The sequence below is a fragment of the Phyllostomus hastatus genome, unplaced genomic scaffold, assembly GCF_019186645.2.
Source record: "Phyllostomus hastatus isolate PE091 unplaced genomic scaffold, TTU_PhHast_1.1 phas_scaffold_93, whole genome shotgun sequence".
Taxonomy (NCBI): Eukaryota; Metazoa; Chordata; class Mammalia; order Chiroptera; family Phyllostomidae; genus Phyllostomus; species Phyllostomus hastatus.
In genome coordinates, this window is record NW_025334042.1 from 34,985,841 (window position 1) to 35,010,857 (window position 25,017).

Sequence of the window (25,017 nt, forward strand, 5' to 3'; positions counted from 1 at the left end):
GACTTACATCTTATAAGGCATTTGGCTGTTGACAAGATGATCCTCCTTTGAATACAAGGAAGTTGCACCCAGTCTCACAAAGCTCAGATTCAATCACCCCAAACAGAAGTCTGGACTTCCCTCCAAGACAAATATGGAATTCAATCTGTGTATGCCTTGAGCGCTGTGAATTAATTTGCAATCTTTTACCATGACCATACAAGGGAGGGAAAAGAACTACCTTATTAGTCCCTCCTTAAGAGGGAAGCAGTAGAGGAAAAAGCGTATTATTTAAATCCCACTGCAAAGTTTTCAAACTTTTCCATTAAGACACACACCCTAGCTGAGTCACCAGCATAATACCCTACAAGTGTATCTATCACCTCAATACTAACTACCTTTCCTATACATGATTGTTCCAACTTGGCACTAAATTCTACTCAGGATGGTTAAGAAGCTATAATTTGCTTCATTCTTTTCATTTAGTCACTTAACCCTATAATTTTTAAAGTAAATGCACTGACCTTAATTCACTTAAGTACTTAATCTGTAGCTAAATGAATAAAGAAACTACAGCTGAGTGAAAATTATATCTGAAAATAGCCAATAGCCAAAGCACTAATAGCAACATAAAGAAAACTCTTTCATGAACCAATGAGAATGATTTAAATTCAAAATAAAGATTAAGAGAAGGAAAATTCTCTTAGTCTAAAGTTAATATGTGGACACTTTTTCTAATATGTGTAGCTATTACCAAACAGTTGCATGAGAGTTCCTACAGCACAGCCTTTTAGGAGGGGGCAGTAACTACCCAAGCTTGAAAGTCAACTGGAACCTCCCGGGGTATTTGAAAAACTGTCCTTACTGACCGCTCTCCAAATACTTGAACATGGCACAAGGGAAGCTAAATTAAAGGCCATGAATTTCATGCAATCTTTCACAGGCCACGATCCACTCACAGAGATCCAAAGCTGCTGTTAATGGAAGCTGGCACATCAGGCACCTCCAGCACCAAGCTTTGCTCCTGCCTTAAAAGTACCTGCTCCCACCTACCACACTTAAAATGTGTTTCCCGTTCTTTACCCTTCACATTAAAAAAAAGTTTTACATGACTTCTTTTCTTAAAGGTTGAAAATGAATTAATAGTTCTTTGGATACCAAGTTGATAAATATCTTATTGATCTATTTCTAAGACTCTGCAGCTAGACTGCCTGAGTTTGAATTCCTGATTCCACTCTTGCCAGCTATATAATCCTAGAGAGGTTAATTAATCTGTCTGAGCCTTGGTGTTCTCGGCGATCGAAGGGATTCTTATGAGTTAATAAAAATTTAGAACAGTACCTGACACACAGTAAGTGGTCAATCTAAAGAAACAATTATTATCATTACCATTGCTACTGCCACTGTTGTTAACTTGAAAATTATACTTGTTAACTTGTCCTTTTTGCTATTTCTCCAGTGTGTAGGAAAATCAATCAAAAGGTAATTAGATCTCTGAACTACTACTAAGCTAAAGAAAATAATGCATTGACAGTTTGGTCAGCAAGTTATATATTTTAAAAAACTTAAGTCTGTGATTTAACATCATAAGGACTCAACTATAATGGTAGTTTAGAATTCATCTGGATCTCTTATGCACAACTGTTACAGATTTCATTCCCTACATCATGAGTACTAAACTTTGGAAACCATGAAGCTAAAAATAATCACAATACATTTGGAAAGACAGATGTATCTATGACTAGGCTACAACATAGAAAATAAAATTAATTTGAACAGGGGATTAAATGGGTTAATTTTCCCTGACATTAAAAAGAGGAAAAACACCAGCAGTAACAACAAATGGTAATAAAGACTGAAAAGTTACAGGTTATGAAATATAAACAAAATGAATATATCATGGTTATGACTATGTTTCCAAGGTTATTTATATAAAATCCAGTTTATACATATTATAATACTAAGGTAAAAAAAAACACAATAGTATCATAGAAGAAAAAATAAGCCACAAAATGACGTATCTGCAATACCTAAAAACAAAGAATTAAATACAACAGTAATATATTATAGTAATAACAGCTATTTTTACTTAATTCTTACTAAGTATCAGGTACTTTTCTAAACAATATTAAAGTATCTTAACTTCATAAAGAATTCCTATGAATCAATACAAAAAAAACACAAAAAAAAATAGAAAATGAGCAAAAATCCCCAACAGAAATTTCACAGAAAACACAAAATGACTTATAAACAAAACAGAAGGTGAGCAACCATAATTCTAATCAGAGAAATGAAAATTAAAACCCCAATGAGAGATGATTCCACACACCCAGATAGCCTAAAACTTAAAAAGCTGTCAGTATCTGTTTTTTTTGAGGAACCATGGGAACTTTTATTCACTGCTGGTGGAGATATAAATTGGTACAACCTCTTTGGAGAAGAGTTAGGTGCTACTCAGTAAATCTGAACATGCACACCCCCAATGCCCAAGCAATTTCTGCTCCTAGCTATATACCATAAAGATACTCCTGCACAAATGGAATAGGGGCAGCGCTTAACAAAGTCACTAGCACATTGTTTCTACAGACAAAACAAAAAGCAAACAACAACAACAAATAAATAGGAAGCAACACAAGTGACTACTAATATATGTGGAATTAAAAAAAAATACTGCTGCCCTGGCTGGGATAGCTCAGTTGGTTGGAGCATCATCCTGTAAACCAAAAGGTTGCGGGTTCCATTCCTGGTCAGGGCACACTCCTAGGTTATGGGTTCAGTCCCTGGTCAGGGTGTGGGTGAGAGGCAACCAATCCATGTTTCTCTCTCAACTGATGTTTCTCTTCCTCTCTCTCTCACTCCCTTCCCCTCTCTCTGAAATTAATAAGCATGTTCTCCAATGAGGATAAAAAAAATTACTGTGGTATATTCATGTAACTGAAAACTACACAGCAGTGAAAAAAACAAAGTACCACTAAATGGGTAAACTCAGAAACAAAGTTGAAAAAAAAGCATGTCACAGAATATGATACATTCTGTATGTTCCCATTTATGTAAGTTCAAAACAAGAAAAACTAAAAAATAACACTGAATCGATGGGATATATTCCTAAGTGATAGAACTAGTATAAGCAAAGCAAGGGAATGCCTCCCATAAAATTAAGGACAGCTGTTACAACTGGGAGGAGGAAGGACGTACGGGACACACGGGGAGCTGCTGGGACACTGGTCAAGTTCTACTTCTCAATCACCATGGAAGATGCTTAGGTGTCTGTTTCATTATTTTTCTTTACATTGTACAGATATATTTTAAATTCTCATATGTGGCACACCTCAAAATTTAAAGAAACAAGTTAACATTTTCCTTTTAGCTGAGTTGTGGGCAAGCCCACATAATGAATTCACCATCATCAAAACAATGAAGACATTTCAAACCAACAAAGTAACTATCTTAGAATAAAAGATATAATAAAAATTTAAAACCTGAAACAGAAACATCCAGAAAGTTTAATATTGAACCTAAGTGTCCTGGTCAGGTGGCTCAGTTGGTTGGAGTGTTGTCCCATGCACCAAAAGGCAGCAGGTTCCACTTCCCACCAGGGCACATACTTCCCACATACCTATGTGGGTTCAATCCCCAGTCGGCATGTGTACAGGTATGGTGTTTCTCACATTGATGTTTGTTTCTCACATTGATGTTGTGCTTGATCTTGCTCTCTCTCTCCCCCCACCACACCTGCCCCCTCCCCCCAAATCTGTCCTCAGATGAGGATTAAAAACAAATTTTGCACACAGGTATTTCTCTTAGAAACTAGATTATGGGTGGCAATGAAATACGTTTTTTTGTTTGTTTTTTAAAGATTTTATTTATTTGTTTTTAGAGAGGGAAGGGAGGGAGAGAGAGGGCTGGGGGGGGGGAGGGAGAGAGAGAGAGAGAGAGAGAGAGAGAGAGAAACATCAATGTGCAGTTGCTGGGGGGTCATGGCCTGCAACCCAGGCATGTGCCCTGTCTGGGAATCGAACCTGCAATGCCTGGTTCGCAGCCCGAGCTCAATCCACTGAGCCACGCCAGCCAGGGCGGAAATACGTTTTAAGAAAAGAATTATGAAGCACAATGGAGCTGTATCTTTTTTTTTAAGATTTTATATATTTATTTTTAGAGAGGAGAAGGGAGGGATAAAGAGAGGGAGAGAAACATCAATGTGTGGTTGCCTCTCCGTGTGCCCACAACTAGGGACCTGGCCCACAACCCAGGCATGTGCCCTGACTGGAAATGAACCAGTGACCCTTTGGTTCACAGTCCAGCAACTCAATCCACTGAGCTATACCAGCCAGGGCACAATGTGTTTGGATCTTAAATATGATAAAATGTTATTTGAAAAGAGGCAAACACCTGTCTTTCCAGGGTACCACAGGGATTCAAATTGAAAACTGTGGTTGGTACTACCACAGGTTTCTACCAGGTAAAGGCTAGAGACTGTGTTCTTTAGAGAGTTCTCAACAGAATGCTATTTATTACCTTGGTGATTAACCACAACTCAGGCCCCATCTACAGCCTTACAGGAATTTCATTTTATTAGCATCAATAAGGTAGCTCCACATTTTAGAAACAAACAAAAATTAATCAAACTTCAACAGAAATCAGAATATAAATTAATATAGAATGATAAATATATCTGTGACAGAAGCAACAATGCTCTTTCATGGACATACATAGCCAATACTTTAATTACAGCCAGATTTACATGGATAGCCAAATTATAATAAAAAGGTTCCTGGGTATGCATGGAATCTAAATTAAGGACATAAAGAGGAACTGAATATTTATTGGTCTTGTTTCATTTGGTCAATAACTGTTTGTTTTTTTACTTAAGCTACTACTATGTCTGGGCACTCTCCTAGGTGCTAGGGATATAGAGATCTCTGCTTTCAGAGAGCTCATATCTAAGCAACAGCTAAAGAGTATATATATTTCACAGAAGTTTACTGTAATATTATTAAGAGCAAAAAGTGTTGGAAGCAATCTAAATATTCAATGATAGGACTATGATTAAATAACAATAAATCCAAATGTTGAAAAAAATTGCAGCTCTTTAAGAACAGTATATTTGAGCAGTAATTCATGATGGAAAAATTATCATGTGCAATATTAAATGAAAAAAGCAGGCTAGAAAAGTGTACATAGTATAAACATATATGTATGTACTTCCTATCCTTTTATATGCACACACAAGTCATCAAAATATTGTAAATTATCTTTTTTTCTTTATATCTTTTTGAATTTTCTAATTCCTAAAATAGCATTACATGCCTTTTATCACCAAGGGAAAAAAATGCCTGTTAAAGTAATTTCAATCAACAAAATACTAGGAACTCTTCACATTTATGTATTAGAACATATCCACCAATGCCAGTCCTTGAACCTCTGTCTTTGGACTCAGAGAGAGAGCTTATCCTTTCCCAGACCTTTACAGGATATTCTACAAGCATAAGTAATACAACTGGTAACACAACCTATGTCTTCACCCAACCTGTAGTCTCATATTTCTAGCTGTCTGCTGAACATCCCAACTTAAATGCCTTACAAATAACTCATATTTAATTATGTCCAAAAATAAATGCATAACTGTCCCCCACAGCCAACCTTCTAGTAACCACATTACTATCCGTGGCAATAAACTTTCTCCCAATCAGAAAGCTTGTAAAACAACCTTAATTCATCTCTCCCTTTCCCATTGCAAGTTCATCAATAAATGGGTGTCAAAATCTCTCTCTCAGTGCACCTTCCTCTTCATTCTCACTTCCACCACCTTATCATTCCGCCCCAATGGCACTGTCAACGGCATCACTGTTCCAGCATGTGGGTGGGGATCCCTGATGTCATGCCCTCCCACCTCCAAATCCCTGCTCCTCAGAGAGAACTCGGATGATGTCATTTGTTGGCTCAAAAACTAAAGCCTTCTCTTTTCTACCACTCCAATCTATGTCTAGCTTTTATTAAACCCTGTAATTTGGATCCACCCTAACTACTTAACTTGACTTTCCATTCTTCTCCAGTCTCCCCCTCATCAACCAAGAGACATGCCATAATCAGCCTTACAACCAAGCTGTGGAATATCTGAACTTATAAAAACAGTCCTTTCTTTCCCCTCGACTTGTACTTAAAGGAACCTAATGAATTTCCCTCTTCAACAAATTCTTTCTTGACTGTGCCGACCTCACTTATTTCACTTTTCATGATTTGTCTAGCATTTATTACGAATCTTACCATCAGACATTTATTCCCACACTCTCATTGTAAGAGGATTTACTGTCATGTATGTTAGTCATCTGTGAAATTCCATACTCCTTGAGGACAAGAGTCACACCTTATTCTGTCCCCCAAAGTATTTAGCATGATGCAGAGCCCATAGAAAGTGCTCAGGATTTATGGACCGATCCAGCAAGAAATGACCAACTTCAGCCCCAGCCTCTCTTTAACATGTAGTAACAGTTTGTGCAGGTCAAGCATCATCCTAAGGGATACCACAGGAAACTCAAACACATTCTCATGGAGCCCTGCAAGGAATAATACTGTAGCGATGACAGGGGTCTTTATGCCCCATACCAGGGACAAAGTTCTAGGAAATGATACCTGGGGTTCTCTCTAAGTATAAACAACTTCCAACCTTCATGAGAACAGGCACTAGGTCTTTTGAAACAGTACTTTGATTGGAATGAAAGTCAAAGAGAACTGAATAATAAAACAAAAGACCTGAGCAGAGTCCCGCTTATTCATAAGATGATACTGCATAAATCACCAAATCTCACTGAGCCTCAGACTAACTCAAGAGATGCCACGCTGCTATTGGTTAAGAGATAGTAACTGCCAACTAGTAAGAAATATTTTCATATGCATAGTTGTAGTGCCCATATTTATGAAGTTCTCTGGAGTCTTCTAAAGGCTTTCTACATACATGATCATCTTAAATTATCTGACCTTTCCGACATACAGAGTGAAATGGACACAAAGTGCCATTTAAAACAGAGTTCGTACATAACAAATATTTTGTTTTATTCTGTATCTATTTTAAATACATTTACCTGCCCTGGCTGGTGTGACTCAATGGATTGATTGCCGGCCTATGAACCAAAGGGTCACCGGTTCAATTCCCAGTCCGGGCACATGCCTGGGTTGCAGGCCAGTGGGGGCATGCAAGAGGCAAACACACATTGATGTTTCTCTCCCTCTCTTTCTCCCTCCCTTCCCCTCTCTAAAAATAAATAAATATTTTTTTAAATGCCAGGTTTAAAATTCCAGGTTTTAGAGTAAATAACTCCTATAGCTACATCAGTAGAAATATCCAGAAAAGAAGGATGAGAATTAGAAAGGAGTCAGAAAAAAAACTATTTATTTTAGTCATATTAGAAGAGTAAAACTTGAAATAGTCTGGTAAAAAATGAAAATCTGGTTACAAACTGCAAAGGATATTAACAACAGAGAAAAGGGGAAGATTCTGAAAAGACTGGCAGCACAAAGAGCTCTCCATGTACCAAGATGTTAAAAGACATGCGTCATCTGTGAAAGATAGAAGGCACAGGTAACATGGATGACTATAAAAGAACACAGGATGACATCAGGAAGTGAAATGTCCAAATAAGCTGAACTTAAGAAAACCATTAAGGGTTACAAAGAAGGCTTTTGAATATATGTCTGGAAGAGATAATGTATAAAAGGCTTGGTAAATTAGTTAAGGTAAATGGTGTTTAATATATGACAGGGAGGGAAAAAAAATCCCTGCTTCTATTTTTGTTTTTTAAAAACCTTACAGCCCGCCCTGGCTGGTGTGGCTCAGTGGAGCACCAGCCTGCAAACCAAAGGGTCGCCGGTTTGATTCCCAGTCAGGGCACATGCCTGGGTTGCAGGCCAGGTCCCCAGTATAGGGTGTGTGACAGGCAGCCACACATTGATGTTTCTCTCTCTCTTTCCCCTTCCCCTCCCCTCTTGTCTAAAAATAAATAAATAAAATCTTAAAAAAAAAAATCTTACAGTCCTGGGCCCTAGCTGGTGTGGCTCAGTGGATTGAGTGCTGGCCTGTGAAACGAAGGGTCGCTGGTTCAATTCCCAGTTGGGGCACATGCTTGTGTTGTGGACTGGTTCCCCAGTTGGGAGTGTGTGTAAGAGACAACTGATGGATGTATCTCTTACACATTGATGTTTCTGTCCCTTCCTTTCTCCCTCCCCTTCCCCTCTCTCTGAAAGTAAATAAATATTTTTAAAAAATCTTACAGCCCTGGCCAGGTGACTCAGTTGGAGCATCGTCCCATTTACTGAGGTTGAGGATCCGATTTCCCATCAGGGCACATACCTAGCTTGTGGGTTCAATTCCTCGACAGGGTACTCACAAGAGGCAACCAATCGGTATTTTTCTCTCTCTCCCCTGCTCTCGTCCACTACCACTTTTCTCTTGAAAAACAGTAAACATATCCTTGGGTGTAGACTAAAAAAATAATAACAAAATAAATAAAATCTTTGTTTTATTCTAGATGTATTTTAAATATATATACCCATATCATTCTAAAATTAGGAGCTACTTCAGAAACTGACTACTCAATGATTTCATGAGTTTTCTTCCTCAAGTGTAATATTTTTGAATGCTTAAACCTATCAATACCTACCTTGAATATCACTTCAGAGTTTATATATTCCTATTTTACAACACCCTTGAGAGGTAGTTACCATGCCTGTATCCCTTCATCATAGAGAACTCTCAGTCCAGTGTGCATCCCACCACCTGAACTCTACCTCTGTTCTCGGCCTGGGAGAATGAAGGCCAAAACCAAGAAGGAGTGTCGGGACATGAGAACTGAAGCGCAACAGACAGGAGGCCATCGAGAGCTGCCCCCAGTGCACTGCAAATCTTTGACTTGGCCAGCTGACCAGTTCACACATCATGACCCTGCACATAAAATTTGCAGAATGCTAGTACTGTTTGATGGATTAGAAAGACCAGAGAGCTTTGCTGAAAGACAGGAGACAAGCTACATAATCTTTCAAAACATGAACATTACAAAAGAACATGGACATTACAAAATATTAACTGTTATACTTATCGTCCAGCCTGAGGAAAGTTCTACAACAGATGAGAAAGCTGATGGTTTTTGAATAGATCAAAGCTGGGTAGCCATTAAAAATCAGTATGTGCTTAAAAAGAACATTCACTCCGGGGAACTTTATTTCTTTTTCTGGCATATCTACAGGATAAATAATCTATGTGAGCCTTCCAAAGATTATTTAATAAGCTCTACTCTCCAATACTTTTGGGTCGGAGGGAGGAAGATGAAGAAAAACGGGCTAATAGACATATTTATAACTGATTAAGCAACAAAACTGAGAATGTTCATAAATAAATTCTGCAAGACTCATTGGGCTTAGGAAATTATATTATGATGAACTTGATAAAACTTTTGACAGCATCTTTATCAAAATGTGAGGATGATCAGAACCTGGAGAGAATAATCAAAAGTGGGACAGCAGAGTCAGATCTCAAAACAATTTTAACAGAAGATTAACTTTATCAAATAAAACTTAATAGGGAAATGGTAAAGAGTTATTTTTGGATTCAAAAAAATCAAATGCTCAGTATAAATTGTAATAAACTGTTTATACATAAAGAACTGCAGATTTCTGTTGAATAAAACTTGACATAAATTAAAAGTGTGAAATGGCTGCCCCCAAACTTTACTCAATCTTAATCTTTCTTTAATTTAATTAATATTTTATTTACTGGAGAGAAACATTGATGTGTGGATAAATACATTGATAGGTTGCTTCTCTCATACCCCCAACCAGTGACCTGGCCCACAACCCAGGCATGTGCCCTAGACTGGGAATCAAACCAGCAACCTTTTGGCTCACAGGCCAGCACTCAATCCAACAAGCCACACCAGCCAGGGTGATGAGTTAATAGACAAGTAAGATCAGGAACAAGGAAGGTGAATGTCATATTCTACACTGTACTGGCTGGCTCATACCTGTAGACGTTTTCAATACTTGGCAATGCCTTATGGTCAGTATAAAAGGACAAAGTAAAATGCCCTCAGAATTTGAAGATCATCACCCTCTGGGAGTAATATCAGCATGAATCAAATGGAATGGTAGAAAGTAGCAATCAACATAGGTAATTCCAAGAAAATATGTGACAGAAGGTATTTGGGAACACATAAGACCAATCAAAAGTGAGCAGGGTATAGTTTCTGAGAGGCAGGGTTAAAATGTGAATCAGGAAACCTGAAACCTCATTAATTGTGTTCCTTCTGGCTAAAAAGACTGTGTTAACAGAAGAGTGTTACATGAATTTGGGAGCAGGAGGAAGAAGCAGGACTTTAACAAGCAAGATTTTGCCTGTACTTGCCTAACACTGTCCAAGGTGAAAACAGGCTGACCACACCTTGAGCAGTGCTAGGCAGGTGCATCCTCATGAAAAAGAGGCTCCCTCAGGCTATCGTGGCTGAGTGATACTCCCCATTGAGATTACCCATTCTGATTGAATGACTGGCTTCCCATCTAGGTTGTCCTATTGGGGTGATGGTGTGCTGGCCAAATGACACAGGTTTCCATTGTATTCACACTAATATTAACAAACTCTTTAACCGACAATCTTGTGTTTATGTGAGTGTAGGTCACTTGCTAAATATAAGTCAATTCCCATAATCCTGATTTATTTCTGGACACACACACACACACCACTCACATTTATGCACCTGGAAAAGTGAGGCCTATACCTTAAACATGAGAATCCACATCTAGATACTACACTCCTGTGAAGTCCTGCCTCTCTTTATGACAACTGTAAAGTTATCTAAAACTGAATCATACATTTTATGAGAGAAAACTAACAAAATATGATACAAAAGAAGTTACCAAAATATGATACAAAAGAAGTGACCTTTTACTTTTCCTGACCAGGAAAGTAAAAGGCCCGAAATCCATGATATTTAAATGAATTAAATGAATATGCTTAGCCTGAAACAGATGATATAAGACAGTGGCCCCCAACCTTCTTGGTACCAGGGACCAGTTTCACGGAAGACAATTTTTCCATTATGAGGGGGTGGGGGGGAGCGAGGAGACAGGAGGCGGAGCTCAGGTGGTATTGCCAGCAAAACCTCCCTCACTTGCACATGGCTCACCTCCTGCTGTGCAGCCAGCTCCTAACAGGTCACAGACTGGTACCAGTCTGCAGCCGCGAGGTTTGGGGACCCCTGATGTAAGATACTGTCTTCAAATATCACTTTGTGGTGATAAGAAATGATCTCTAATTCCGTGATTAGAACCAGCTGAAACTTGCATAAGGAAGAACTTTCTAATCAATACTGTTCCATGCCTGGCACATAGTAAATGCTCAGTAACTTGGCACGTGGTAAATATTCACAATGTTAGCTATGATTGTGTTTTAGGATATAAAAAATGACATAAAAGAGATATACACAAGATGCTATGGGAAAGCAAAGAAGGGGCACCTAAGCCAGACAAGAGGTGGGAGGTCAAGGAAGGCATCCCTGGAAGAGTACATGCCTAAGCAGAATGGCAAAGAAAGTACAGGAATTACCCAAAAGAATGTGGGAAAGGGCATTTCAGGAAATAATATGTAACACCTAGGGACAGAGAAAGCGAAGTGGTTCCGTTATTACAGTGAGCAATGAAAAATTAGGCTAGAAAACCAAAAAGGCATCATTTCTTAAAGGGACTCAGGCGTGCGTGGTTTGCTAAGGAGTCTGGAGGAGGCTATGAGGAATCACTGGAATTTTTTTAATTTTATTTTAGTCAGAGGGAGAAGAAGGGAGAGAAAGAGAAACATTGATGTGTTTTTCCACTTACTCATGCATTCATTGGTTGACTCCTGCATGTGCCCTGACTAGGGCTCAAACCCGCAACCTTGGCATATTGAGGCAATGCTCCAACAAATTTAGCTACTTGGCCCAGGTCATTGGAAATTTTAAGCTTGGGAGTTACAACCTTTTGGCAGCCACATGGAAGACTCACTGGAAGAAGTGCAATACCAGCAAAAGAGAGATGGCTTTTTTAGTAATTTGTAGCCTGAATAAAGATACTAACACTGGAGAAAACAAAGACAGAATTCAAAAGGTAGTAAGGAGGACTTAATGGGATGTGAGTACAAACAAGAAGGAGAAGTCCAACAAGGCCTCTATTTTGGGCAACAAAATAGAGAGTAGTATCATGCACTGAGAGAGGTTAAGTTGCCTGAGAAAGATTCTGGGAAAAGAGAAGATAGTCAGTTCCGGGCAAGTTGAAATCCTAGTTACCTACCTGTGGAACATGCCAAGGTGGTGGTCATGTGTGTGTATAATACGTATGTATGTGTGTGTATGTATATTTTTTTTTCTTTAAAGATGGACAGTGGAGTCTCAAACCCAGAAATGAGGTCTAAGCAAGGTACACAGATTTGAAAGTAATCATTGCAGAGTGGTCACTCACTAAAGGTATGAGAGCACATGAGATCATCCAGACCCCCGAGTGCATGGAGTGTGAAGAGAAGCAGACTGGGGACAGAAGACAGGAGATGACCATGCAAGGGAATGCAAGTTAGCTATCTTGTGAACTGTTAGGTTTCTTGTCTTTAGGCAAGGGACTAAAATCTTTAGGCAAATATTAAGCATCCACTTGTCAGGGATTAGAGGGAATTCACAGCAGAGAATTCAACTAGATGACCTCTACAGCATCTTGCACCTCTGGAAGGAAGTCAAAGACGTTAGTTCAATCCAGTATTTCTTACGATCCAAGAAGTAACTTTCTGTTACCATTCAGAAAAACTAAAGTCATACCTATTTTTATTCCCTGGCTTTGTTAGTCCAATGATGAAAAAACATTAGGAAGCATTAGTTTCTTAGTGTTTGATAATGTTGTTTCCTGAAAGGGAAAGAGTACCTGGATTACCTGGACAAGATAGCTCAGGCTCTAGATCAAATTTCTCACACTGTTTTCCCCTCTGTGGGCCCAGTTATATGGCTAGTATGAGAATAAAGTTTTATCCAAACACAAGTTCTACTTATTTTTTCCCACAGCTGGGCCCTCTTTCTGCCACCTTCTGCCTAACTAGGACTATACATGATTTATGGGTTTAAATCTTAAATGCTTTAGTGACTTCCGGCAAGATGGAGGAATAGGTGGACGCACCGTACCTCCTCACACAACCAAGATTAGAACAACAATAATTTACAACAATAATTTACAGACAGAATAACACCCAGAACCGACAGAGGATTTATCTGAATGGAAGTCAGACAGCCAAGAAGTTGAAGTAGACCCGTGCATCCAGACTGGTAGAAGACGAGCCGGGCGGGCGCGGGGCAGGCGTGGGTCAGCGGCCACGGAGGTCGGGGAAAATTTGGCGCGAAATCGGCGCGACAGCCATCCAGGGAGCAAGAACGCAGCGGTGATCCCTGAGTCCGCAAGCTGCGGCTGGTGGACCCAGTGAGGCAGCGATTGTGGACCAGGGCAGAGCTCGCAGCCCAGGATCCCAGAGAAGGGTCTGAGCCCAGGAGAACGGAACTACTGCCATTGTTCCCTCCCCCCCCCGCTCCCGCCCCCACCCCCACATATAACGTCACAATTTAGCGACTGGGGTACCCAGCCCCGGTGAACACCTAAGGCTCTGCCCCCCACCGTAACAAGAGTGACTAGAGAGGGGCGGGAAGGAGAGACAGGGAAAGACATGTTTCCAACAGAACAGATCAGTCCCCCAGGACTCATCCTTTTGAGCGACCAAGAAATAGCCAATCTATCAGATGCACAGTTCAAAACACTGGAGATCAGAAAGCTCACGGAATTGGTTGATTTTGGGCGCAATTTAGATGAAAGGATGCAGGTTACCATAAAAGAGATGCAGGAAGATATGCGGAGGAGAGCCAATAGTGAAAGGAAGGAATCTGAGTCTCAAAACAACACAGTGGACCAGAAGGAAGATAGAATCAACCAAGCAGGAAAGCATAACGAAATAATAATTCAAAAAATCAAGGAAAAGCTTAAGAGCATCCAGGACACCTTTAAACGTTCCAACATCCAAATTATAGGGGTACCAGAATGGGAAGGGGAAAAGCAACAAATTGAGCACGTATTTGAACAAATAATAAAGGAGAACTTCCCCAATCTGGCAAAGGGAACAGTCTTCCAAGAAATCCAAGAAGCTCAGAGAGCCCCAAAGAAGTTGGACTCAAGAAGAAACACACCAAGGCACATCATAATTACATTAGCCAAGGTAAAAACAAAGGAGAGAATCCTAGAAGCACCAAGAGATAAGGGGACAGTAACCTACAAAGGAGTTCCCATCAGACTGTCAGCTGATTTCTCCAAAGAGACCTCACAGGCAAGAAGGGGCTGGAAAGAAATATTCCAAGTCATGAAAGACAAGGACCTACATCCCAGATTGCTCTATCCAGCAAAGCTCTCATTTAGAATGGAAGGGCAGATAAAGTGCTTTTCAGATAAGGTCAAGTTAAAGGAGTTCTTCATCACCAAGCCCTTATTTTATGAAATGCTAAAGGGACTTATTCTAAAAAAAAAGAAGATAAAGAAAAAGACATGTATAGTAAAAGGACAGCAAACTCACAATTATTAACAACCACACCTAAAGCAAAACCAAAAGAAACTAAGTAAACAATTAGAACAGGAACAGAACCACAGAAATGGAGGGCACATGGAGGGTTAGCAGCAGGGGGGGTGGGAGGAGGAGAGGGGGGAAAAGGTACAGAGAATAAGTAGCATAGAATGTAGGTTGAAAATAGATAGGGGGAGGGCAAGAATAGTACGGGAAATGTAGAAGCTAAAGAACTCATAAGTATGACACATGGACATGAACTAAAGAGGGGAAACATGGGTGGGAGAGGGGGTACAGGGTGGAAGGGAGAGAAGGGGGGAAATGGGACAACTGTAATAGCATAATCAATAAAATATATTTAAAAAAATCTTAAATGCTTTACATTTCAGAAATGTACCTATAATTTTCACTCACTATATTTCACAGTATGTTGGTTTCTCTTGCCCTTTCTGCTCAATTCTAAAAACAAAGAAACACAGGTACATATACATTTTTTTATTAAATCTGAAAATATTTTATTAAAACAAACTCACTTTTGGCATAATAATACACGCAGAGAATTGCTAGACAGGATTACTGGCAGTCTGACTTAACCTTAAAATAGGGCACTGGTCCCACCAAGTGACACCTGGAGCAGGTGTTGGAGAAACTTGACCTCTTTCAACCATATGCACCTTTCCCCCTCCACCACTTCCTGCCTCTCCCGCCACACTGCAAGCCCTCTTTTTCTTTCTCTTGTTCTTGTCTTTCATTTTCCTTCCTTTAGTGCCCATAAATTTTTATCACTACCACTAACAGCACTAAAGCTAACACAGTTGCCAACCCAGAGTCCAGAAATACAGGGTCCAGCAGAAGTAAGGTCTGCTTGAGCGTGGTTGGGAGGGTAATATATGGGTGTAATAATTTATAGTTTTAATTTGAATATTTCACCTAAAATGTTATATGGTATGCCTGAGTATGATATTGTTATGTTACAGAATTACATGCCTATGATTTTGTAATAGAAGATTTTGTAATAAAAAGGGGGCATTATTTGTGCCAGAACCTGTAAAATGGATATAATTATAATTGGAGTCTTAATTTTTGGTTGTCCCCCCAAAACAAGTTAACTATATTGTGTCAGTTGTCCAATCCATTGAAAAGAAAAAATAAACAGCTATGTGAAGAACAAACCTAGAGTTCTTCTCAGCTCTAGCAGTCTAACACAGATTATACACACAAAGTTCAGAATCATGATCTGCAGATGCAGGTTTATGAATGACCAAAAAAGATGGGGCAGGGGGAACTAGAGACAATGTTTGGTACCGTCTGAAGTTTAGAGTCATGTTAAGTTAGTTATTAAAAAACAGGAAGGGTTAAGTAGAGAAGATGAAAAGAAACCAAGGCTAGGATCAAAATTAAAGAACTCCAGCACTAGGTATCACAGTTCTGGGAAATTTTTAAGGGTTCCATAATCTTTATGGGAAAGGTAAATAATTATGCTCCTACCACAATCCCTTTCCTCAAGTCAAGTGCTCTTGAAATTAAGCTTTGATGCTGCATTCTCTTTATATAATCCTACTTGCTCTACGCATTCATCAAAGAAAATTTCATGGATTTCTTTCTCTCTTTATCTCTATGGCTAATGGTATCCTTACCTTCTCTGTTTAATTTTACAAAAAGGAAGCAAGAGACAATTTATCCCTTGCAGTATACTTGCAGGCAAGGGAAGGGGTGGGGGTGAGCACAGCACAGGTGTTCTACTAGGCTGCAAGAGGCAACAGAAACACTTAAAAAGCTCAGAGTGCTAAAGCTGGATAAAATAAATATGTGTAATATGGCACATAAAAAGTGATTTTATAAAGACAAGTTCATTTATCCTACCTAGCCTCATGTCCCAACACTAAAATAATACAGGGTCTTGTGGCTGCCTAAACAGTCTTTACATCTCTTTGCTATCATGTCCTCCTACTGCTTGTTGGCCTGAAAAACTCCCACTCACCCTTCAAGTCTAAGCTCAAACACTACCACCTCCAGGGAAAGCTTCTTTGATCCTCCCAAACCCGTGCTCCCTTCCCTTATGCGCTCCACTCGCTGTTCCTTCATTATAACTGCAATATGCTAGTGCAATTATTTCTATACCTGTGAGTGTGGCCTGCCTGCTTTCTGAGGGAGCACTGTGTCTTTCCACCACTGCATCTCCTGGCACACAGGACGTACCCTAAGTCCCAATACCCATCAACCCAAGTCTCTTCTTTCCCATCCCACCTAGTTTAGAACCTCATTACCTATTTCCTAGATAATTTAAACTAGTCTCTTCATTGGTCTTCCAATTTCTGGGCCCTCCTCCCTTGAATCCATTCCACATACACTACTGCCACTGTAATCTTACTAAATTACAACTTTAATTAAATGTGCCAGGTTGTGCAGCTGAAGATGTAGAGAATGAAAAGCTGAAAAATACCTGTTTTCTAAGTTCAACGAACTCAAATGCAATAGGGCAGAGAGAAAAGTAAATAATTAAGTAAAAAAGTAAATAATTTATCAGGTGATATAGAGGTATACCCAAGTCATGCTAATTCCTTGGCCTGGCATGTCCTTCACTCTTAAATGGTCAATTCATATTTCACTTGCTATAGGAAGCCTTCCTAATCTCTCCAGCCAGAAGCAATCTCTCCCTCCTCTGCTCCCACAGTACCCTGTTACTCACTTATCACTTTCTACTTGAATTTGTACTCACATATTATGTCTCTTACTGGATGAAACCTTTCTAAATGAAGGGGCAATATATTTTATTTGTCTCTATTTTGCCATGGTACCTAACACAGTACCATGCAAATTGGTGATAAATGTTGAATTATGATGGTTAACCTCACTAAAACATTATGAGACTGTGATATCAATGGGTCAAATACATGCAATTCAAGACTGAAATTTTTTCACTCTAGCCACTAAAATAGGAAAAAGTCTATTCTGTTTCACTAGATGATAGTGCACACATGGAGAATATCCTCAACCAGATTAGAAAGATGTGTCCAAATGAAATGGACCTGTTGAGAAAACATAACAAAGGGTAACTCCCTCGTGCTGTGAACCAGGCAGCCAGCCTCTGCTGACAAACACAGAAAAATGACGAAGCGCAAACATGATGTGGTGTTTCCATAATGGGAGCCAATCAATGGGCAACTGTTTAGCTACGTCAAAATGTCCACAGCTTAGTAAAAATTAAATTCATTAAAACAAGACACTGGCACAAGAAAATATTTCAAAAATGGCTCACAAACATGCATAATACAACTTTCCAGAGGTGAATACTTACAGCTTTTATACATACTTTAAAGTCTACACTCACTTTCCTGTAACAGTGCTACTATAAGATACCTTAACAAGTCTTTATTAGGATCCCCATTTCTTTAATTTCACTTTCGAAGTTGTCTGTCCTCTTTCCACCCATTCCTTCATCATAATTGTTTTAGTTAAATGCAACAGTTGTGTGCAGAATAAGGTAGAGTAACTTAACTATCATTCACTGAATCACAAGAATTGAAGGCTTTTAACATTTCATGAAATGTTCATGAAGACTTTAACATTTCACAAAATGCAGCACTAAAATTCCAACCTCTCAATTTTGGCTAAAAACAAAGCTCAAAACTCAAAACTCAAAACTGTAACACCTTTTAAGAAAATTCTGTGCTATAGATATGTATCTGCTCCTAATTGGCTTGAAAGAAGTCAGAACATCTGATTATATCATTCATTTCAACATTAAAATTGCTGAGGGCAAAAACTGTGTCTCATCAACTAACTCTGTGGAGTCCTTAGTTAACTGCCTGTAGCAATTTTTAATCTAAAGACCTGAGTTTAAGTGTGCAATTAGAATTAAGTAAGAAGATGTATACAAATGCTTTATAAAACTCTAAAGCAGGCCCTGGCTGGCTGTAGCTCAGTGGATTGAGTGCAGGCTGTGAAGCAAAGTGTTGCAGGATCGATCCCCAGTCAGGGTACATGGCTGGGTTGCAGGCCATGGCCCCCAGCAATAGCACATTGATGTTTCTCTCTCTTTCTCCCTCCCTTCCCTCTCTAAAAATAAATAAATAAAATCTTAAAAAAAAAAACTTCTAAAGCACAAAGCAAATAAGGTATTACTAGTATTATTTTACAATAAACTCTCTCCAAGATCAAGTTCTCCTCTACAGGAAATCTAAATAGAGCCGAATTATTTCTGTATATCTTTCCCAAGAGAATTTATGTGTGACAAGCAAAACTATAAATAACTCCTAAAAAAAGGGGGAGAAGGAAAAAAGATAACTCAGGTAAGACTAAAAGAAGAAAGTGTTGTAAGTGAAAAGCAAAGGGGAAGTTTTTGTAATAATAAAAAAAAGCAATAAGAGAAAGCAAACCTAGATCTCAGAGATCAATTTCTAACTCTTTTACTTACTATCTATATATGTGACCCTCTCTGGTCACTTCACTTGGCTAGTCTCCAGTTTCCTCATTTTTAAGTAGAAACAATACCCCATAGGGTTGCTGTGGGGGTAATATTTATATAAAGTACTTAGCACTATGTCTGGTACATAATAAGTGATAAGAAAATGCTTACCATTCTTGATTGAATTACTATTACACCTCTACCCTAACTGGTGACATTCAGGAAGAAAAGGAGCCAAAAACATGACAAAGGGGAAGATAACATACAGAGAACTAAGTTTACATATTACCATTGAGAGAAAAAGTTTGAGAAACATAGATTGCACAAAGCATTTTTCATATTCAATGTCCAAATTACTTACTGTGTCTCCAGGATTGCTGAAGAATCTAAAGAACCGAAGCCAATATCTCCAAGTCATAAAAGCAGAATAGCAATGACTGTGAAGGAGAACAGGACCAAACAATTAAAATAAAATTTTAAAAATGTGCTTATTGATATATAGAGAAGTTTCTCTGTTTCCAAACTTTCAATTTTCTAAATTTGCATAGACAGAATGAAACCTAGGCCCCACAGCAAAGGCACAACTCTACTTGCCAAAAATGGATGGTATTAGCAATCGTGCACAGCCATTTAAGTTTCTGCCATCTCATTCTTTAACCTGGGGAAGTTGTATTTGGGGTTGATTTTGAGGTGTTAAATATTATTAACTCCATCACAGTAAGTAGATGCAAAAGCAGTAAGTGTTCCAAAATTAGGAAGAACAAAATACTCTCCTGAATCAGATATAGAGAGAGCAAATAATTGTAAAAGGTAAGAAAACAATGGATGCTCCCTGTGCATAAGAGATCAGAGACTTATATACTGTAACATGAAAAATTCCTACACGGAATCAATAAGAAGCAGCAAAAGACAAGGAAAACAGCCAGAGAATCAACATAAGTTCCGGCTGTCAACTGGTCTAGTGTTGATTAAGGGGATGGTAAGGAGCATAAGAATTTAAAAGCTGAGCATAGTACAAGTGCTATTATCATAAGCTACAGATGAATTGTCAAAGTTTGATGCAAAGTTCCAACTTTTTTGGACTTACACAACACCGACGTGAATGGTCAGCTATATGGCATTTAACAAAGGTCTTCCTGAAAACTGGTGCAGAGACCACCTAAGGTGGGGGGCTTCCTGTCAGATTTTCAATGTAGACAAAACTAGTCTATTACAGGAAACGATGCCCCTCAAGTTCTATCAGCAAGGAGTTGAGAGGGTATGTCTGGCTTTCTTTTTACTAAGAATAGCTGTTCAAAACCCAACCTGTACTTAGAGGAACACACAACTTTCTTATAATAAAGCCTAGTTGACTTATAAACATCTCCATGAAATTACGGGCTCAGATCCTGAAGGTTTTGTCAGTCAGCATGGTAAATGCAAAAAATATCCCATCGCCTATTAATGTAAACTGAGTATAAAAATATTTTTTAAAATTTTGTTTTTGCCACTTTTATCTTATTATAATAATATGAATATATGAGCTTTACATCCTGGCTTTGGTTCTGCTACTTTTCCCATTAGGTTTTAAGCTCATCTACCATAAACTATCCTACTCTGAGAGTTTTCTAGAACTACCCCACTCAGACCAGGAAAGAGCACTTACGTTCATTCATAGACTGTGCCTCTGGAGCTCTACCTAAAACTGAGTCAAACAGAGCACTGACAAAGAGCTGAAGGGTCCGCATCTGGCTGGACAGGTAGGGATGGGCAGCACCCCTACCACTGCCTACATGCACTTTTTCTCCTAATCTTTAAATCCACTTGAGTTTATTGTGATGTCAACACTTAGATAACCAAGAACAAATGTGAACTATTCCTGAAACTTCATCAATACAATCAACTGAACCATTCATTCGACAAAGCAGCATTCATTGAGTAGGCCGATGCTAGGCACAGTGCATTTCTATAGCACCTTTTATTTCACAATCCCAAAGAGCTTTCAAGTTGCCCTAATATAAAGTATCAGTGATTGAATGTCTCTCAATTTATACATATACAACACTCTATTCAAAGTCTTGATTCTGATTCAGGCATTATAAATTTAGATGTTTATGGAAATAAAAACTAAAAGGGCTTAGACTGGCATTTGATCATTAAATAAATTCCAACTTCACAATTCAATCCAAAAAATACCCAGTGCCAAGTGAGTTTTAAAAATACAAGCCAAAATATATTATTCAAAATTCCATTAAGCAAAGGAGTTAATATAGTTTTAACTTATTTCTAAATCTTTATGTGTATGCTACTAGGTAGTAAGTCAAACTTATCAAAAGTTCCACTCACTGGTTACCTTTAAGAGCAACTTCCAAAAACTGATTAAACATCTAACATGCCAAAAACAACTTACTGACCTGGGTTTTCATTATTTTGGAGCTCTTTCTAGAAAATCGATAGCTAAATTTAGGTGTCAGAAAAATGTACTTTCCCAAATCAATTAGTTGAAACTACAGACCTGAGAATGATCATCAAGAATGGGAGAGAAAATAAGGAGAACGATTAAGCACAGGGATACAGATATAAAAGCCAGAAAGCCTCCTATCATTTTCTAGCTATTGACCTTGGTACTTCATGTACTCTATCTGCAAAATGAGAATAATACAAATATCTACTTCATGTGCTTGTTACAAGGCTTAAATCCAGGTAAGTTAATACATGTAAGGGTTTATCAAGCAAGTAGCATTATATGAAGTGTTTGCTTATGATGATTATATGATTATATTATCTAAATCATCTACACAAATGCCTTTCCCTACTCACAGCCCTCTTTATTTGGTCTAGTGGAATTTAATCCCTCTCTCCTTGACTTCTCCACAAAATGCATTGTGCATTTTAGTTATTTAGATATAATTCCCTCCCATTAGATTATATCTCCTTGAAAATAGAGACCACATCTGAGTGTGATGGGCAGCAAATATTGTCCATCGATGCCTTTCATTTCTTTCTGTAAAGGTTCTGAATAATAATATCCTGTTAATAAGCAAACCTTTACTTAGAGACAGGAGCTTTCTGTTACCAGTGCACTTAACTATTGGTCACACTTTGAGAAGTATTCTCTTAAAGCAAACAAAAATGTGGGGGGTGGGGAAGGAGAAGAGGAAAGAATGATTCACTTAATATTTTTAAACTACTGATCAAAATGTCTTTTAAGATTAGTTTATTTTTTAAATATATTATGTTTTAAAGCTTATTTTCATTACCTCCTTCCAAAAGCCCATGGTGTTTCTAATATAAAAATACAGTAGCATAATTTCTGCATATGTCAAGTATAACCTAATCATAACTTTGCCCATCTGCTGATTTAATGTAATCATGGGGATGCTGGATGACAATATGCTTGCTTGATTCACCCCACACTATATATGTAAAATAAAATCATTTTAACTATATGTCAAGATGTAGATCTGTCTGGCTTTGATTTGTGCCTCTTTCCTCTTAACAAAGAGCTGCACATGTGCACACCTCCGATTTACCCAGGATTACCTGATAAAGCACATTCTAAAGTATTATCCAACTTTAGTAACACAATGACGCTCTTACTTACAACAGAACATTTCTGAAAACAAATGCCAGAACTGAGTCTGTTGCTTTGTTACCATTTTCTATAAAGTATAACTTCCCCTTTGTTTTTATAATGTGCTACCTTCTGAAATAATTTCTCAGCATAAAAAACACTGAGAATACCTATTTACTTGCACAAATATTCCTAGTCTTAATTCTCTAACTAGGATTCTCTGAATTTGATTCTCAACTTTAAAACAAACATAAAAACAAAAGACTAAAGAGTAATTGCACCCATTTGACATGGTTTTTCTAATTTTTTTCATCCCTCAATGGCAGGGCTTTTCAAAGGAGTACAAAAAGTACACCCTATTTGTTTCTCTAAACACATCCCAACCAATGGGAAACATTATCAGCCATCTTAAGGAAAAGAATGCAAAGTGAAAAAGGCTAAGACAGACCAAACTACAAATATTTTTATTTATTGTACTACTTTTCAGAACAGAATTTTTCACATAAAAGTACTTTGATGAACCTATGCAATAAACAAAAGTCATCATAATTTAACAACATATTTTCGACTACTTTCCCTCCCTTCAAAAAGTCACAAGAATGGCTAATTCACATACAATACCTTTCAGCTACTGGGTAGAGAGTAAAATAAACTTAATTGTTTTATACATCCTGAGGTATACAAAGAGCAAATTAAACACCAAGAGATTTCCATTACCTTAAATACACATATATGATTGAGAATGAACTTTCAAAAACCTTCACTGAGCCCTGGCTGGCGCAGCTCAGTAGATTGAGCGCGGGCTGCGAACCAAAGTGTCGCAGGTTCTATTCCCAGTCAGAGTACATGCCTGGGTTTCAAGCCATGACCCCCATGACCGCACATTGATGTTTCTCTCTCTATCTCCCTCCCTTCTCTCTCTAAAAAATAAATAAAATCTTTAAAAAACAACAACAACAACAACAAAAAACCTTCACTGGATAAGTAAAATGGCTTTAAACACAGACCCTGCCTTTAAAGTAGTGACCTGACAAGTTTAAGCCCCCACTCCATCGCAACCTCCAAAAAGTATGGTCTCACTTGTCAATTACCATCTTACAAGGAGGCACAAACTAAAGCACTTAAAGTTGTTTCCTCGGATTTTACCCGTAATAAAGCTAATACTCAGGCCTTTTCCAAGCAATTGGCTTCTAGCAAAACTTATCAGAAGTTATGTGAAATAGACAAGAACGTTGGTTCTGCATTTTATCAAGCGAAGAACAGAACCACACTTTTGGACTAGCCCCCATTACTTCCAGCACCACCAGCTCAACCCCGCCCCCCCCCCCATTTCTTTTTGTATCTTTCCTCTAAACTTACAACCCGAAAAGCGATCCACAAAAGCAGCATCAGTAAACGGGAGGCCACTGGTTTTGAAAATAAAGTTTGCTCTGCTGCTGTCAACCTGACAACTTTCTAAAGGTGAAATGTCTTCTGCTTAATCGGGGACAATCCTTCTTATTCGCGAACGACTACTCGTTTGTCCGCAATAGTAAAGGTGCAAAAAGGAAGTGGGAGAAAATGATGTCCAAAGAAGGGTCAACGGTTCCAGTGGTAAGGACCGATTTTGAGAACTCCGTGGCTTCTGGGAGCTGGGCGGCTTTACTGTGTCTGAAAAATGTTTAGCAATCTGACGCATCAGTTTTTAGGAATGGTACACAAATAGCCCCCACAATTTAAGAGCCATGCCTAGAATCCTTCCCTCAGTGACATCGGCCAGAGGGCAAGGGACAGGAGAGCGGGAGATACGAGGAGAGGATCCACGACATTTGTTATTGTTTACCAAGCCCAGGCAGGGACTGGGAGCCGGGCGCTCGAGGGCCGACGAGTGGAAGGGTGAGAGGAGCAAGCAAGAACAAAGATTCCTCCCCAGGCTCGAGGCTACCTCTCCAGACTCACGGGGCCAGTATTACCCCGGGGAACAAGAGGGCCAAGGCCGTGGTCGAAGCTTCACCAGAGCTATTACCAGCCCCGAAATAAGCCCGGCTTTCCCTGGACACCCAAAGACACACATGATCTCTTCCTTCTGCTCGCAGAGTTAGGGCAGGTGAGGCGAGCCCGGCCCCCCTCCCCGCCCTGGCTGCCGAGCGCCGCATCCGCGCACTCACCTGCCTCCGGTCGCGCCCGCGGCCGGCTCAGCCTCCGCACGGACCACAGCCGGCCCGGCGCCCGTCCTCTCCCTTCTGCCAGCTCCGCCTTCGCCCCGCCCCCGGGAGGTGGGACTAGCGGCCGCGCCGGAATCTCGGGGCAGCCTCCCTGAACTCTCGCGAGCCCTCCCTCCTCGGCTTCTCGATGGCTGGGCCGGTCCGTCTCGGTCCTGACGTCATACGCACCACAACCGGAAGTAGCCTTCTGTCGTCAATGCCGACCTCCTGCCCCACCCACCTCCGCCGGGTGAATTTTTGATTGGCTCTGGAACTGTAGACTGGAAAATCACCACTTGGC

At 39.3% G+C, this 25,017-nt stretch overlaps 1 protein-coding gene across 2 annotated transcripts in view; it reads right to left on the minus strand.

Annotated features, from left to right (window-relative positions):
• The window catches only part of STK38L (serine/threonine kinase 38 like), a 71,736-nt gene extending 46,938 nt beyond the window's left edge, over nt 1-24,798 (minus strand). For both annotated transcript variants that reach the window (XM_045829671.1, XM_045829672.1), the window contains exons 1-2: nt 24,681-24,798; nt 19,342-19,417 (exon numbers count right to left, since the gene is read on the minus strand). The gene's annotated coding sequence lies outside the window, so the exon portion shown is untranslated. The remainder of the gene's footprint in view (nt 1-19,341; nt 19,418-24,680) is intronic.
• Between the last annotated feature and the right edge of the window lie 219 nt (nt 24,799-25,017).